The following is a 17552-nucleotide window of genomic DNA, read 5'->3' on the forward strand; positions in this document are numbered from 1 at the left end:
CAGTTGTCATTCCGGGGGATCTTCAGCCACCACCGGGAGGCTGGCAACCCTCGCTCTTCTCCAAATTAGATTCTTATAGAGATAACAGAAGCTTCATAGGGTAGAGCGTGTGGTGGCACCTCTGCTGTGCTCCCTTTCCAAACTCTGGAGTTGGCAATTTTTGGGATCATAACTGATCTCTGGATGGCAGAGATTAGTTACTCTGGAGAAAATGCTTGCATTGGACAGTGGACTCTGCAGCGTTATAACCTGCTAAACTCCAGCCTCTCCCCAAACGGTGTCCTCCCAAGACCCCCCCCCCCCAATCTTCAGGAATTTCCCATCCCCTCACCCCTGAATTTTCAAGCTGCCAGCAACCGGCTATTCCTGTAGACAGGAGTCTAGGGCACGTTACAACCAAACAAAAAGTATCTGGGCATTTGTGAGTTTGAGTCTAGGGTTGTCAACCTCCAGGTGGGGCCTGGAGATTTCCCAGAATCACAACTGATCACTATGTCTGATAAATATCAGTTCCCCTGGAGAAAATGGCTGCCTTAGAGGGTGGATACTATGGCATCATTCCCTGCTGCGGTCCCTCCCCTCCCCAGGCTCCACACTCCAACCTCCAGGAATCTCCCAGCCAGGAGTTGGGAACTGCACTTGCTTGCAAAGAGTTCATTCTGGAATAAATTTGGCAATTGTCTCCAAAGCCTCGCTGGCATCCAGTTTCATTTTGCTACTACAGATTAACACAACTACCCATCTGGAATTGTCATAGGGACTACTACTGTGTGACAGTATCCAACCATGTGAAGATGGGACTTAGGGTTGCCAACCTCCTGCTGGGGACTGGCAGTCTCTCAGAATTTCAATAGATCTCTAGAACGCAGAAATCAGTTCCCTTGGAGAAAATGAGAAATGTCTTGGCAGGGGGTGGGGGGTGGATTTGCTTGATGAGGGCCTGGGAGTTTGAGGGGCCAAAATGGTTCACATTCACACCAGTCACATTCACAACTTGTTCACATTCATACCAGTCACTTTTTACATCAGCTGTCGTAATTAGGGGTGTGCAAAGGCACACCGTTTCGGTATTCTCGTTTCGGTTATTACCGAAATGAGAATCTGTTTCGGTAATCGCAAATATCGCGAATACCGAAACGGCAAGCCCCACACCCATAACCCCAGGAACAGGCTGGCCTGCCTCCCCCCTTTGTTCCTTATGCTGGGAACTTTCAAACTCTCTTTTCCAGGGCAATTCTGCAAAGCCCAGGGGTGCCACAATGGTGGGCACACTTCTTAGTGCCAGCTTGTCCCTGTGAAAGAGCACCTGACACACAGACACCCTCCCCCTAACACCCCCACCACCTACAGAAATGGCTGGCCAGCCTGCCCCATTGTTCCCCATGCTGGGAACCAACCGCTCTCACATCAAAGAATGAAAAACGAGAACACATAATGAATCAAGTTTTAAAAAAATTATTTTCTCACTTTCAAAGTACAATTGGGCAAAGCATCATGGCAAATCACACTAGCCATCCCCCATACAAAAGGACAACATAATTCACTACACATCAAAGAATCTTAAAAAAAATTTTTTTCACAAACTAAATTTTTGAACAGATTTAGGTTACACAGTAGGAGGGCACAACAGGTCATGAAAAAAGAAGACCACTAGACAAAATTAACACAACTAACTTCAAATCAGAGATTCAACAAAACCACAAGACCTTTCAAAAACACTTTATTTCATGAACAGCTTAAATTTACACAGCAGTAGGGCACAAAAGGGCATGATAACAGCATGATAGTTGCGAGTCACACTACACAAACATAACACAACTCAATATCAGACAATCACCAAAACCTCAATCACTGCTACAAGCACTTTATTTCTGTACAAGATGTGGGTTACATAGCGGGAGGGCACAAAAGGGCATGAAAGCATTTCACCAGACAAAAGTAACACAACTCACTTCGGATCTGAGAATCACCGAAAATACAATTCCTGTCAAAAACACTTTATTTCTTGAACAGATTTAGGTTACACAGTAGCAGGGCACACCCACAGGCATGACAGCGTTATCTTAGTCAGAAAATAACACAACTCACTTCACATCAAGTGGCACAACACAAATCCTGAAAAAAACAACTTATTTGCTTAACCCCTCTACACCTCCTCCAGAATAACAAAAACCACACACAGACATTTTTCCTTTCAAAATCTCTTTATTTCTATGCGCGTGAGCCCATCTCCCAACCATCCCTCCATAACCAAACTTAATAGGGGGAAACCATAGCAACAATGTCCAGCAGAACCAATGTCATTTCCTGCGGCTATGCTTTCAGTTCAGCCACACAAAGCTGGACTGGGCACTGCCGTGGGCACTACATGGTGGCATTTCCGGAGCAGTGTTGCAGAGGTTTCCCCCCCCCCCACACACACACCAGCCTCAGCATCTACCTGGAAACATCTGCGAGACCTCATCATCAGCTGGTGCCCATCCCCAACTCTCCCCCAATTCCCCCCCCAGCATACCCAACAGTAACATTTCAACGTTTTTTGTTTTTGTTTTAAAAAATATTTCAACTTTGAAAAAACATTTTAAACATTCAAACAGCATCTGACATTTTTACACCATCCCATTCCCTAATCCACACCTAAGCAATCTCTATCTAACCTATTTCTCCCTCCAGTGGCCTTGAGGGAGAGGTCCGGCCAGACTGACTCCTTCTTGGCCCAGTAGCTGAGCGGATCGGTGGAGAGCGACTCGCAGGGCTCCGTGAGGTAGTCCCTGACCATTGCCTCCACCGAATCCTCCCTCACGTTCCTCACGATCCCAGAGGGGCCGAGGGCCCACCGGAGCATCTCCATCTCCATCGGCACTCCGGTGGTGGCCACGGGGGGGACTGCTCAGAGGGGGCGTCAGAGGGACCCGCACAGCAGGGCCCCTCTCGCGTCCCCTATGTTGACAGGTGTCCCTTCGTGGCCTGCCTGCCCCTCACCCAAGAGCAGAGGGCGTCTCTGGCTTGGGTGAGGTTCCCGTCCCGCTCGGCGAAAGTGCCCTTTATGCATGGGTCACACATGGTCGCCAACATGTATGACTCGTTCTGAGTGAGAGGAGTTAGCCTGGCAGCTATGCCATGCTGCAGCCTTCTCACCAGTGCGTGCACTGCTGGAACGAGGTCAGCACAAGGTGAGCCCTGGTCTGCAAGGGTGGCCAGATTCCTCTGGAGCGTGTGCACCAGGGGAATGACCAGACCAAGGGTCGCCGTGTCTGACGAGACCGCCACAGTGAAGTCCTTGAAGGGCTTCAGGACATCCACTGTCTGGGTGACGGTGAGCCAATCCTCCCGGCTGAACTCACCCACCTGACTCTCACTGTGGCTCTCGGAGAGCCATGCGTGGAGTGTGGCCTGCTGCTCCACCAAGCGCTCAAGCATGGCACAGGTGGAGTTCCAGCGAGTGCTTACGTCAGTGATCAGTGCGTGCTCTGGCACGCCTGTCCTGACCTGCTTCTGGCACAGTTCGTGCGTGGCTGTCACGCTGTGCGAGAAGTGACTCATGATCCTCCGACATTTCTGGAGCAGTAACTGGAACTCACGAGTCTGGGCATCACGGGGTTCCTTCAAGGAGCCCAACCCAAGTGCATCTCTCACCACTAGGTGAAGTTTGTAAGCCGCACAGTAAATGCTCTCTTGGCTCACTAGATCCGCTGCTGCCCTCATTTTGCTGCCACCGCCCGTCACAATGCATCCCACGGTGGCGGGTCCCCGCCCTATCCACTCCTCCAACTGTCTCCTCAGGGTGGCAGCAATGTTCTCCTCCGTGTGGGACACGTCGAGAACCTTGGCATGAAGCAAGGCCTTGCAGTAGCCAGCCCGATGGTCTCCCCTCCTTCCCTGGCTAGCTGTAGGCACCTCTCCCCGGCCCCCACCCAGAACCGCCTCGGCTTCCCACCAGTGTGCAGTAAGCGACAGGTACGCTTGCTGCACGCTCGGGCAGGTCCAGATGTCGGATGTGAAGTGCACAGTTCTCCCGGCAACCCGGGACAGCTAGAAAGGCGGCGCGTTAGAAAAGCACCGCCGCCTGCTCCAGGATGTTTACTCTGTGATTGTTCCTCACGTGTGATATAGAGCTCGCTCCTGAAGAAGGAACAACGAAATCTGTGGACTATAGCCGGCCCCAGATTGAGCGGGAGGAGACCCTGTCTCGTGTCGTTACTACAGTAATAATCTCTGTTGTGCATTATTGTAATTATGTATATTCACTACATCTAGCACAGTAACCTTTAGTGGGAGGAGGTTTTTCCCATCTGCCTCTTCTCTACGATTCATCCACACTTCGAGGGGACTGAAGAAACAAGATTTAAAGGAAAGGAACCATGACCGTTTAAAGTTCATTAGAAAGGACTCTTTTCTGTACCCGGATGTTTATAGGATGTACATAAGTTGTATTCCGCTCCTCGCACTTTATTGGATTGCTGCTATCACTGTATAGGAGAGAATGTGCAATGTCAATGTGAAATGATTACTATGAATTCTACATTATAGATGTTTCATGTACTGGTAAATTAATTAGCGCTTGCACTTTAATATATAAGTTGGGAAACTTATTGTGTTTGTTTCCTGCGGGGTTTCCCTATTTTTCTTGCTAGTGTCATTGGGAACAGCCATTGTTGGTTGCTTATTTTACATGGTCCCTGGCAGCCCTGTAAAACGAGGGCACCACAGATCTGCTCAACGTTGTGCAAGCAGGGACTGCGTACCAGGGAAAGAAATCGTGGAGCAGCCCTGAGAAGCCGAAGTCTTCTACTATGGAAAACCGTCTCCCATCCACCGCTACCATGTTGACGACGTGGCTCGTGAGGCGCCAGCTTGCCCTCCGGATCCCCTCTCTGGGCACACTAGGGCCCTGCTTACCAAGCATCTCCGGCAGAGAGGCTTGGTGTCCCTGCCCTACAGGAACCCTTGGGGGGAGAGCACCAGAGGAGCCTGCCTCCTTCTGGCTAGCTGGCGGCCGTGCGGCGCCACTTGAACTTTCCCCCCGAAGAAGCACCGCCTGGTGGTGCCTCTTCATGTGGGTCCTCATCTCAGACGTGGAGAGATGGTTCACATCTCTGCCACAGCTGACGCGCTGCCTACAATGCAGGCACTGGGCTGCTCGGGGATCCTCCGTTGTCTGGAAGTGCTTCCAGAGTTCGGAGAAACAGGCTAGCCCATGCTTCACAGGAGAAGCGCTCACGGGCCCACCCTCAGGCACCTCCTGTGAGGTGCTCTTGCCGGACACACCGTGTCCCACTCTCGGCCGGGCAGTCGGGGATGGACGAGGCTGAAGGGGCAGAGATGTGGGCTCTCCCACCACAGTCTCTGCCTCTTCCTCCTGCACCCTCTCCTCCTGCACAGCCGCGAGAGGCCTGCTGCTGGCCTCAGAGGAAACTGGGGTGGACCGCCCCACAGGGGGTCTCACGGGCAGTTCCTCCAACATCCTCCGGGTTCCTGGGGTGATCGTGAGGGAGGGAAAAGTCACGTGCCCTACGTCCATCCCAGGAGACACCACATGCTGCCCCTCCTCCAGCAGCTGGGTCTCAACCACTGGAGGAGGAGGAGCCTCAGCAGCAGGCCCCTGCCCAGTGCCAGCCCCTGCCTCACACTCCTGGGTTGGGGGTGGCCCCCCAGCAGCTGCCTCAGGAAAGAGAGCCTTGCGAACCCCCTTTCTGTCACCAGAAGCCGGGCTGGTGAACGGCAGCAGTGCGGGGGGGGGCCCTCCTCCGCTCAGATGGGGTGGGCTGCCGCAGCAGTCCCCCTCTCCCTCCCCTCCTCCCTTCTAGATTTCTCCCTGACCTTTCCCCCGGGGCCCCTCTCAGCTTTCCTCTCTGACATACTTTCCCCTCACGGAAGCTACACTAACTAATCAGAAAACCTTGGGAAAGCAAAGGTTGACTTTGTTTTCAAGACCTCTCTACCTGCTTCTAAATCTGTTCTTCTTGTGGCTCTGTAACTTGGAGATGGACAACCAAATGTCTTTTTAGGCGACCCTATTTATGTTGGGGAACCTGATGCTGTTAAGAAAGGTGGAATATTAACACAGAGTCACACACGCTGCACAACCCCTAAAAGTCAAGGCCCAAATCTGCGCCCCCCCCCCCCAGTAAACAAAATCCCGGATAGTTTCGTTCCATTGCTTCTCCTGGAAGATGAAACAGGGAGTATTAATCCAAGCCCCAAGAAAAGCGAGGCCTACCCTGCAGTGCAGAGCGAGCCTGAACTGGATTCGGCCTAGCCAGGCCCACAGGGCCAAACCCACTGTGCGGAGCCAGGCCACACGTTTAAAAGGCAGAAAGCATTAAATCAAGCAAACAAACCTGTTTCTCCAGCAGAAATGGTAGGCCCAGCCACGGGAAAAACAAAAGCCCTCCCTGCAGAGCGGGCCTGTAGGCTCAAGGAAGCAGAGGCCAGAGCCAGGCCACAGGTTTTAAAGGCAGGCACATTCCTTCGATACTCGGGGGGGGGGGGAAGGTGCACAAACCTCTCCCTTCAAAATGGTCTCCCCCAACCGACTCCGCCCCCCAACTGCCTCCCACCAACCGACTCTCCCCTGCCTCAGTTTCCCCTCTGGAACTGGCCCCCTCCCTCCTGCAGCCTTCTGGGCAGATCTCCTCGTGCCCCTGGGTGGATCTCCTGGCCTCTCTCGGGAGTTGCCCTCAGATTACTGGTTAGGGGAGGGGGGTTGAGGGGGAGATTAGGCCACGGCTGACCTAAAGTTCGATAGTCTCCTCCCATCCAGCCCACAGAAAATTACACAGACACACACGAGATGGCGTTTTTCCACAGCGTTCAACAAGATCCTCTCCCGGACTGGAGTCCACACTCTAACCATTACAGGGCGCTGCTCCTGGAGTCTGAGCAGCTATAGATCCTGGACAGCTCTGCTTCCAGGCATAACGGAGGGTTCTTGGCATTAATCTTTAACAAATTAAACGTTCAATCAGTATTCAATAAAGTGGGGGTCACTCTGCCCCACCGCTGAGTGAGGTGGGTCATGGTGAGGCCCTGTGCCCCAGAGTGATCGGTGAATATGGCGAGCTCTTCTTCCCGTTGTGAATACGGTCAGCCCCGAGTGTGCCTTCTGAGTATTGCGACGGAGCCCCTCTGCCTCTCCTCTGTATGAGGTGCGTCATCTGCCTGCTGTTGAGACCCACAGCTTTCCTGTGGTCTTGCATCCCAAGGCTTCCAACGTGGGAGTTTACAGGGGAGCAGGAGGGAGCCCCCCTCGTCCAAGTGCCCTGACAAAGGCCACGCCCGCAGGAGGCTGCTGTTCAGCGGTATCCTTCCTGCTACAGAAATCCATACTGATCCAGGTAAGCACCCAGTTTGCCCCTTGAACACCTTTGAACAACCAGGCGGAAAGCCAGGAGGGGAGTTGGGCCTCTCCAGTGTTGTGCAGAGAGTTCCACAGGCCCGATTCTCTGCCCACTGGGTGTGTGCTCAACACATTCAGTTACTGTCTCCCCTGAGGCTGGTGGGGTTGAGAAGGTGATGGAGAGAGAGGCCTGCAGAGGAGACCTCCAGGGACCCCCAGAACAGCCCCCTCCTCTGCCGACATCTCCTCTGCTGTCTCGAGGGTCTTGAGGTTGGGGGCATGAGAGTGAGGAGGAGGGAGGTGACCCCTTAGAAGGGACCCTTCTTTGGATGACGCCCAATACCCTCCCATTCTGCAGAGACCCCTCCAGGGTTTGGGGGAATTGCTTCCGCTTCCACATGTGGGGCCAGCTAGACGGGCACAGATCAGGGGTCTCGATGCGTGGATGGGAAAGTGGTACAGGGAGGGAGGGGCTGGATTGGTTAGGCGGTGGGGAACTTTCCCTGACATGGCAAAGCTGTGCAAAAGAAGATTGAACCAAAAGGGAACCAGGAAGAGAAAGCACACTGTGCCACGACCCACTAACTAAATGAAGACATTACTGTCTAATAAACATCAACAAAAGACGTCTCATAGAGTTAGTCAGAATCTCCTGTTCCATATATTCATTTTACATACACAATGACTGCCAGAATAACAATACAGAACTCAGAGGACGTCACATACAATCAATCAATAAACAATAGCAATGTAGTTCACAAGATCACAATAATAAAGTGGAATACTGCAATAAAGATGCTTGTATACAATAAATAATAAATAACTGTAAGGAAGCGGCCAGTGCTTATAGATGCAAAGCGACAGTACCGTGAGTTACAAAGTAGGCAAATAATCCTGTTATGCCATATTCACAAAATTTATAAGGAAATGTTCCTTCGGTCCAAGAAAGGGGATATTATCCCAGGTTCAAAACTAAGGGCAAAGCAGGGGGGCGCAACTGCCCCTTCATCACTCGTCTCCCCAGTCAGACACCTTGGACTATATTTGAGCTAGAAGTCTCTTCTTGCCTGCCACCACCCCTGGATGTTTGCCCCTTTGCAGTCTCAGGTGCAAGAAGAATCGGTGCAAACATCTCTAAAAACAGCTCTATTTACTACAGTAAAATTTAGACAAAGACTAGAAGTGGCAGGATAAAAAAGGAAAGACAGAATGAATACTGGCTAAGAGGAACTTAGAGGTGCAGGACCATACCAATGCCCGGAGTGTGAGAAAAGCTTCCTTCCAAGGTCAGACCTTATCTCCCACCAAAGATTTCACACAGGGCAGAAACCACACAAAAACCTGGAGTGTGGGGAAAGTTTCAGTCATAGTAGAACATGTCTTCCCACCAAAGAATTTGCAAAAGAGATGGAGGTGGTAGGAAAGTTATTGCAAATTCAGAGTTAGGCTTAGTCCCCTGTCTGAGTGGCTCTTGCAATGGGAGATCATTATGGGATGGTCAGCCCTCCCGTCCCTGGTGTAAAATGGGGGAAGAGAAGGGGGGAGAAATGGCCCCCCAGTCCTCTGTCCCCTCCCCTCGGTCGTGGGCTACGTACTCTGGCCAAGGAGAGGGGTGAGGGGATGTGGACTGGGGGGAACTGGGGGCTTTCCTTTGCTCTCTGTTTTCTGTCATTGGGAAGCATAAGAATAAAGGGAGCAAAATGCCACATTTATGGTGGCCGTTAAAGTGTGCTTGTGTGCTGTGGCTGGGGCAGAATGTCTCTTAATGATAGCGGCATAAATCCACCACGGCCTGGTTGTGCTGCCTTTTAAAAAATATATTCTGACTGCAGCGTTCAGTTCCAGCAGTAGCTCCTGGACAGCCCTGTTTTCAGACATAAGGGAGGGTTACTGGCATTCATGTCTTCAAGAGCCCATGAATATACAATCTAGTGTGGGTCCCTCTGCCCCACCACTGACTAAGGCGGGTCATCGTGAGGCGCTCCGCCCCCCTGCTGAGTCAGGTGGGTCATTGTGAGCCCCTGTGCCCCCCACTGAGTGAGGTGGGTCATTTGGAGGCCTTGTGCTTTAGCGGCTGGTGAGTGTATATTGCGAGCTCTGCTCTTTGTGATTATTGTCAGCTTTCTGAGTATTGCGACGGAGCCCCTCTGCCTCTCCTCTGTGTGAGGTGCGTCATGTGCCTGCTGTTGAGGCTCCCAGGTTTCCTGGGGTCTTGTATCCCAAGGCTTCCAACTTGGGAGTTTGCAGGGGAGCAGGAGAGGGTGGGTCACAGAGCCAGGCAGAAGGGAGGGCTTTGGACTTGGTGCTGAGCGGGGCTGAAGACCTGGGCCAGTTGCACACGACTCACCGGCCGATGAAATGTTCTGCAAAACACCCAGGAGATAGTGTCTTCTCACATGAAATCGCGCCAGGAAGACGCTTTTATCTGGGAGTTTTGTGCAAAATAGCCTCTTTGAACTGCACAACTTGACAGTTTAAGGAATGCCAACTGGCAAGGCAAAGGCGCCTACAAGACTTGTTCTCACAGTGAAAACAAAGCAGAATTGCCTAGAAATCAGTAGGCACGTGTGCCAAACAAAAACAGCCTGCACGCGAATTGAGGAGCGCACATGCCGCCCTGCACTTTGTCAGGTCCAGTGTATGTTTAAACTGTACTGACTCCATTTTCTAATGCTTCTAGTGTTTAAGTGCTTTCTTCGCAGGTGCACCAGTTCCCAGGCAGCATTCCCACCGGAGGAGACTGTTTTGTCTAACACCGTTCCACCAAGCATTGGCCTTGAAGGAGAGCAGCTTCCCAGGACTGAAAGATGTTGTTTTGAGAACTGTGGGGGGAGGCTGATCCAGATGGGAATTGTTACTCTGTACCTCATGCTTTGCTCTTCATTGGTAACAATGATCGTGTACCATCCTGAGTCTCCTATTCAGGACAGTGGACTATAATGGACCTTTTCTGCAGTAAAGTTTCCTTATTCAAACAATGGACTCTTGTTTGCTTTTGAAGGGGAACCTGTAGGAAGAGCCTTATCTAGCCACAGTCTGACATTTTGTTACCAATCATGCCTGAGTCGGGCCCAGCGGAATCCAAGGTAGTCCCGGACAGGGATCCTTTGTTTGATCCGTATGCGTCTCCCGACAGTCAAACAGTGCAACCCCAAGAATCTCAGGAACCGGTGCCAGCCGGGACCGGAGCTTCGACTTCTACCCCGCCTCTCATCGACCTCGGCAGTGAGGGGACAAGGCCGACGGCGGCCGCTCTCCCCTTGATCTCGTTACCCACCCCGTCGGAGTGGGGAGCCAGACCCCGAGAAACGAGAGAGCGCCGGGCCGGTGGTCTACATCCACGAGTTTCGATGGACGGACGCCGAAGCCTAGAGACTGTCCCTGAGCTGGATAGCAGCCAACCGTGGCTGTTTTGGAACAGGACGACCGAACAGACGGACGGGAACACATCCCGCCGCGGCGCCCTGAGTTGGGATTATTCGGAACTTGCCCCGTGGAAAGAGCCAACGGAAGTTCCTGAACAAAGTTGGGTGCAGATGCAAAGTCGCACCCAGGCTGTAGATTCCGGCATCTCGGCAGTGACGGGCCTAGCCAAAGGACTTCTAGCAGCGAGATCGCGAGTCGATCAAGGAGACCCTCCGCCTTTGGGGCCGTTTTCCCCGGTGAGTGCAACTGAGGGAGGTTCCGTGATGGGGCAACCGGGTCCAAGCCGAATGCAACAGTTGGAAGCTAGGCTGATCGACATGGAGGAAAGTTTGGCTCATGCCATTCACCTAATCTCAGCGATGGGGGCAGGAGAGAGACTATCACCTGAAGAAATGGCTGTACAGATAGCTACCCTCCAAAGCGTTATTTCCTATCCGGTGGAGGTCGTTCCGCAACAGCCGCCGCCTTCAGGAGAGGAGGAATCCTGCCCTGGAGAACCGGGAGAACCGCCCGCGGAACTTCCTAGATTAGACGAAATTCCGCCTAGCGGGGATACTCCAGCTGAGATACCTGGAGAAGCTCCAACAGAACCCCCTAGATCGAACGGGGATCCACCTCCTGAGACTCCAGCTGAGGGGCCTAGAGAAGGGGAAGAAAGGCCAACCCGTCCAACCGAGACGACGGTGATACCCCCTCCCGCCTCTCCAATAACGGTCCGGCCGGATCAGTCGGAAGAACCTCCGGCTCCTCCTGGGGAGGAATTGCCACAACAACCGCTAGAAGTTGTCCCCATTCAGCAAATCCCAAGGGACGATCTACCGGCGCCACAAGACCAGCCTCTGCTTCCCAGAGTAACGACGCCGGGAGGGGCAAGCCCGCGCGGCCCAGCACCCATCAGGCCTTCGCCGCTGCGGCCCCTTCCGCTTCGACCGCAACTAATCCCTTTGCAGCAACCGATCCGTTTGCCACCGGACCAACCCGTATTACCACCTCCGAATCAACCGGTGGGGCCTACGCCACTACGACCCCACCAACCCGCCCCTCAGCAGCCGATCATCACTCGACCGCACCGGCCACCTCCACCTCAACCGCTACTGCCGACGCCTCCGGTGTTGCCACCGCCAGCCCGACCAAGATTGCAGCAGCCTGCCCGGCCACTGCTACAGCCACCGGCCCAACCAAGACCACCGCCCGCCCAGCCGAGGCCACCACCGCCAGCCCAGCCGAGGTTGCCACCACCAGCTCAGCCGGTGTTGCCGCCGCCAGCGCAACCAGCACCGCTGCCACAACCGGGTCCCCAACTACCTCCCCTCATACCTCAAGCGCCCTTGATGCTTCCGACGGACTTCTACCCAGCACCGGCTCCGAGACAAGACCTCCCGATGGGCTGGGTGAAACTGGAAGCTACTTTTGATGGGGATCCCTCCAAACTAGGATTTTTTCTAGTGCAAGTAGTGCAATTCTTCAACCGGTGGGGACACCTCTTCGGCAGCGAGGCCAGTCAAATTGAGCATCTCGGCTCCCGTTTACAAGGCAAAGCAGCGGACTGGTATGTAGGCCTATACAATATCGGGGCCCCCGAACTCAATACTCTCCAGGGGTTGGTGGACGCTATTCGAGCACAATACGAAGACCCCTTAGAGGAAACCAGGGCCCGAACAGAATTGCAAGCCATTAAACAAGGCAGCATGTCGGCAAGGGACTATATTACGAAATTCCGACAACTAGCCGCCAAATGCCCTAGGTGTGAGGAGTCCACCAAAATTATCCTGTTCAAGCAAGGGCTAAACCCGAGACTTCTGGACAGAGCCCTTATGCAGGACAATCCTCCTACGTTATTAGGTTGGATCCAGCTTGCATGTGAAGTTGAAAATCGCATTTTGGAAGTCCGTTTGGTTGAACAACAACAAACGGGACAAAGAAGACCCTTAACTTTACAGAGGGGAGGACGGGGAGCTGGATACGCCACTCGTGGAGCGAGAGATGCTAGATGGCAACAAGGGCTGTGTTTGCAATGCGGACAAGCCGGTCACTTTGCAGCACAATGCCCCTACCGGCCTGTGCAAAGACCTCCGCTTCAACTACGGCGTCCAACCCTTGCTCCATTTCCTACTCTCCAATGCCCGATTCCCGCTCCACGAGCGAACAGAGGCCGCGGCGCTACCCAACGACCCGCCTCAGAAAGGGGGCTGGAAGCAGAAGAGGTTATGGAATACGACCCCGCTTCCCCAAATGCAGAAGTAAATCCAGAAAGCCCCCAGTCGGGAAACGAGATGGATCTGTCGTAAAGGGGCCCAACCGACAGATCCACCCCAAGCCCGTCCCTGCACGGAACCGGCCGCCTGGGTCCATCTTATTCATGCCAGTGACTTTACTTAACCCGGAGAGGAAGATGCACATCCGAGTGCAAGCCCTTATCGACTCGGGCTGTTCAAGAGACATCATCGCCCCAGCCCTAGTCAACGGACTAGTCCTACCAACTCGTGAATTGCAAAATCCAGTAATATTTGAACAAATGGATGGCACCAATATGAACCCTGTTACCACCGAAACCATCCCAGTGATCACAGGCATGGGCCAACACTGGGAGAAAAGGTCTTTTGTCATCAGCTCCACTGCCAAATACCCGCTAATTCTAGGCAGCAAGTGGCTATGTGATCACAATCCCTACATAAATTGGGCAGAAGGATGCATCACTTTCAGTCACGCCAACTGTAAAAACCATCGTTGGAACCAAAACTGGGGTAGTGACCCAACTCACACTGAGAAGGCTCTTCTCACCCAAGAAGAAATAAACCAAATACCCGAACCGTATTGGCCCTTTCTGAATGCTTTCTCCGAAGAAGAAGCTGATACCTTACCCCCGCACCGACGAACTAACTGTGCGGTGGAAATTTTACCTGGAGCCTCACTGCCCAAAGGACGACTCTATCCCATGAGTCTCCATGAACGTGAAGAGCTCCGGAAATTCATCGACACCAATCTTCAAAGAGGGTTCATCCGCCCAGCCAATAGCCCCCACGCCGCTCCGGTTCTCTTCGTGAAGAAAAAAGATGGGGGACTTCGGCTGTGCACGGACTTTAGAGGACTTAATGCTGTGTCCACCAACAACGCCTATCCCATCCCGCTCATCCGAGACCTTCTCAACGTCGTGGCCCAAGGTAAGATCTTTACAAAATTAGATTTAAAAGATGCTTACTTCCACGTCCGTATCAAGGCAGGGGATGAGTGGAAAACCGCATTTAATACACCCCTCGGACAGTATGAATACTTAGTTATGCCTTTTGGATTAGCGGGAGCCCCGTCTGTATTCATGTCCATGATAAATGAAGTTCTACACGAATTCCTTTATAAAGGGGTGGTGGTGTACCTTGATGATGTATTAATTTATTCAGACACAGAGGAGGAACACATTCAAATGGTGCAAAAAGTCCTGGCCACCTTGATGAATAATAAACTGCCCATCAAGTTGTCCAAATGTGAATTCCATAAAACTGAACTTACTTACCTTGGGTACTGTATCTCCCAAGAGGGATTAAAAATGGATCCAGCCAAAGTACAAGCGATCCAAGAATGGCAAACTCCCACCACCCGCAAAGAACTGCAGTCCTTCCTGGGTTTTGCCAACTTCTATAGAGACTTTATAGCAAACTTCGCCCAGCTCACGCTCCCCTTAACGGAACTGTTAAAAACTAAAAATAAAGGGGACCAGGCTAAAAAACCCTCCTCCAAATTACAATGGACATCTGATTGCCAAACTGCATTCGAACGCCTGAAAGGACAATTTGTAACAGAACCCATCCTCTGCCACCCTAACGAAAAGTACCCTTTCATAGTGCAAGTCGACGCCAGCGATACGGCGATAGGAGGGGTATTATTGCAGAAGGGGGAGGATGGGAAACTGCGGCCTTGTGCATTCCTGTCAAGGAAGTTTTCAGATGCAGAAAGAAATTGGAATGTATGGGAGAAGGAAGCTTTTGCAGTAAAGGCAGCCCTCACTAACTGGAGACATTGGCTGGAGGGGGCGCGATACCCCTTCGAGGTCTGGACAGATCATAAAAATCTGGAGGCCCTTCGAAGCCCACGCAGACTGAATGCCAAACAATTGCGATGGGCAGAATTCTTCTCCAAATTCAATTTCACTTTAAATTACCTCCCGGGCAAGACTAACTTTCTGGCAGACGCCCTATCGCGCATGCCCCAACACAAAAGCAAACGGGAGGAGACTGTAGACACGGTCTTCTCACCTACGCAATTGGGAGGCGTGGTGACTACCCGCAGCCGAGCAAGCCAGCCCCTCCCGCACAACCAGGAGTGGAAATCGAAACTTAAAACTGAGGTGGAAAAGGAGGGGGATAAAGCGCCTAGAAACAAACTGACCCAATCCACAGTCTGACACACTTGAGCGTCCTCAAATAATTTGCAATGTGTAGAGAGACTGTAGGGTACAGCATACAGCCCTTCACTCCCAACAGGAAATGTTCAATGCACTTCAATGCACTTTTTCAATGCACTTCTGCTTCGAATGCAGAGCCTCCAAGCCTCCTCTGGACGCTCTTCGCCAGCGTGGCTCAATGGAGCCCCCCCACATTCAGAGGGAATGCCCTCTCGATGTCCGTGGCTGGGGCAACAACGGGGGAGAACGGGCCTCTGTCCCTGTGCTTGTGGAGCTGACGGGGTAACGGATGGGTCGCTGCGGAATATGAATGGTTGACTTGATCAAAGAGGGGTCTCCTTGGGTTTGGTTTGTCTTCAGCTTCTAGGTTTCACAAATCTTCCATTATTTTTCATGTTTTATTGCCTCGTTATAAATTCCTTTATATTTTTCTTTGAAAATGTAGCTTAAACTGGGTGAAATAAATATAGCTAGTACTAAAATTCCTTATACTCTTCCACAGACAAAATATGTACAACTGGAGAGTCGGGGTTTTTTCGTGCCCTAAATGTGGGGTAAGTACTGTAAAAAGACTTTGCCTGCTGTTTTCTTTGTATAAATTGTAATTCACAATGGAATAGTTTTAAACTTCTTTGGTTGTGTTTTATTGATTTAACCGACTGCGATCTCTCAAATGCTTGTGGGCCAAATGTTGCCCGCCCAACTGGTCGGGCAACATTTGGCCCACAAGCATTTGAGAGATTTGAGAGGGGAATTTGATGTCAGCTGCTTTGGGTCCCCCTTTGGGAGAAAGGCAGATATAAATGAAGTAAAATGAATATTAAACGTAAGAATCAGTCCTGTACCTGTTGTAATTTTTTAAAACTGAGCCAGTATTCAGCTGCCTTAAAACTACATGCACTGACCCGGCCGCGGCAGCCTTCCTTGTCGGGATCGCACCAGGCAACACATGAATAATGTTGTGTGCGACTTCCAGGATGCGCCTCATTTGCTGAAGGCAAAAATGCGCAAGAGTTTAGCCTTCAGTTTTAGAGCACAGAGTCGCTGAATAGGCTGAAAGGCGTTTCGTGGGCACTCAGGTGTGTGCCGCGGGTGTTCCCCGCCCACAATCGGATCTGCTCGTTCCAGGGCAGCCTGAGCCAGCATTGGATCTGTTCCTCCATCAAAAATGGCCAGGGTGGGGTCCTTGTTTTTAAGGAATCCATAAAGATTGCTCCACAGTTCTCATGCAGAAAATGCCCTCTTGCTTGTCTTGCCTCTTGCTTGGCCCTGATCCCTTCCTCCTCCTCTCTTTAGCTTTGTGGGGCTTCCGTGGCTCGGCTGACGAATCGGCTGGCCCAGGCGGAAGAGCTGGTGGAGCAGCTCCAAAGGCAGCTCAAGCAGCAGGGGGAGGAGCTGCGCCGGAAAGAACAGCAGCTGAAGGTATCTGTGGGGCCTGATCCGGGCGCGGAGAATGGATCTCCTTGACGCCTGTGCAGGGAACATCTTCCTTCAGTGTCCCCTGTCCTTCCCTGTTCCTAGGGGGGCTCTCTCTCTCTGGTCCATTGCCTCCACCTGGGAAGCTAAAAAACAACTCTATTTACGATAGTAAAATGCAGACAAAGACTAGAAGTGGCAGGATAAAAAAGGAAAGAGAGAGTGAATACTGGCTCAGAGGAACTTAGAGGCGCAGGACACCAGCCCCTTGGGAAGTGATGGGCGGGAGCAGACCCTCAGGAGGCTGAGCTGGCCCCCTGCATTCAGGCCACGGTAACACCCAGGCTAGACGACTGTGATGCCCTCTGCATGGGTCTCCCCTCAAATTCAGAGACTCCAGTTGGTGCAAAACGCTGTGGCTTGGTTGCTACCAGGAGCTAGGCAGCGCAAGCACGTGGTTCCCACTCAGCAGTCCCTCCATTGGCTACCCCTCACTTACCGGGCTCAATTTACGGTTTCGGCTATGGCTTCTAAAGCCCTTCCTGGCCGAACCTGCAGGGCGGCCTCTCTCCCTGTCCTCTACTATGGCACCCTGGCTCATCTGCAGGGGTCCCTCTTCAGACGCAGCCCTGCAAATGCCAAGATCAGCTGCCGCACCTTCTCTGAGGTGGCCCCATCCTTGTGCAACGGCCTGCCTGAAGAGGTCAGGAGAGCTCCCGCTGTCTTGGCTTTTCACAAAACTAGGCGACATTGAATTATTGAGGAAGGCTCTTTTTACTCAGGGAATGGGGCTGAGCTGTAAGAAATGGCTTCGAAAGATGCTTTGATGACGGGGGCAGGAACTGTAGCCTATGCTACTGGGTACTGTCTGTTGAGGTAGATAAGCTCTTGGGGATAGTTCGAGCATCCTTTAATATGCCATGTCAAATTAATTACGTTTTGTGTCAGCAATGGTTCATCTCGGAATTTGGAATT

Source organism: Eublepharis macularius, chromosome 1, assembly GCF_028583425.1.
Source record: "Eublepharis macularius isolate TG4126 chromosome 1, MPM_Emac_v1.0, whole genome shotgun sequence".
Lineage (NCBI taxonomy): Eukaryota > Metazoa > Chordata > Lepidosauria > Squamata > Eublepharidae > Eublepharis > Eublepharis macularius.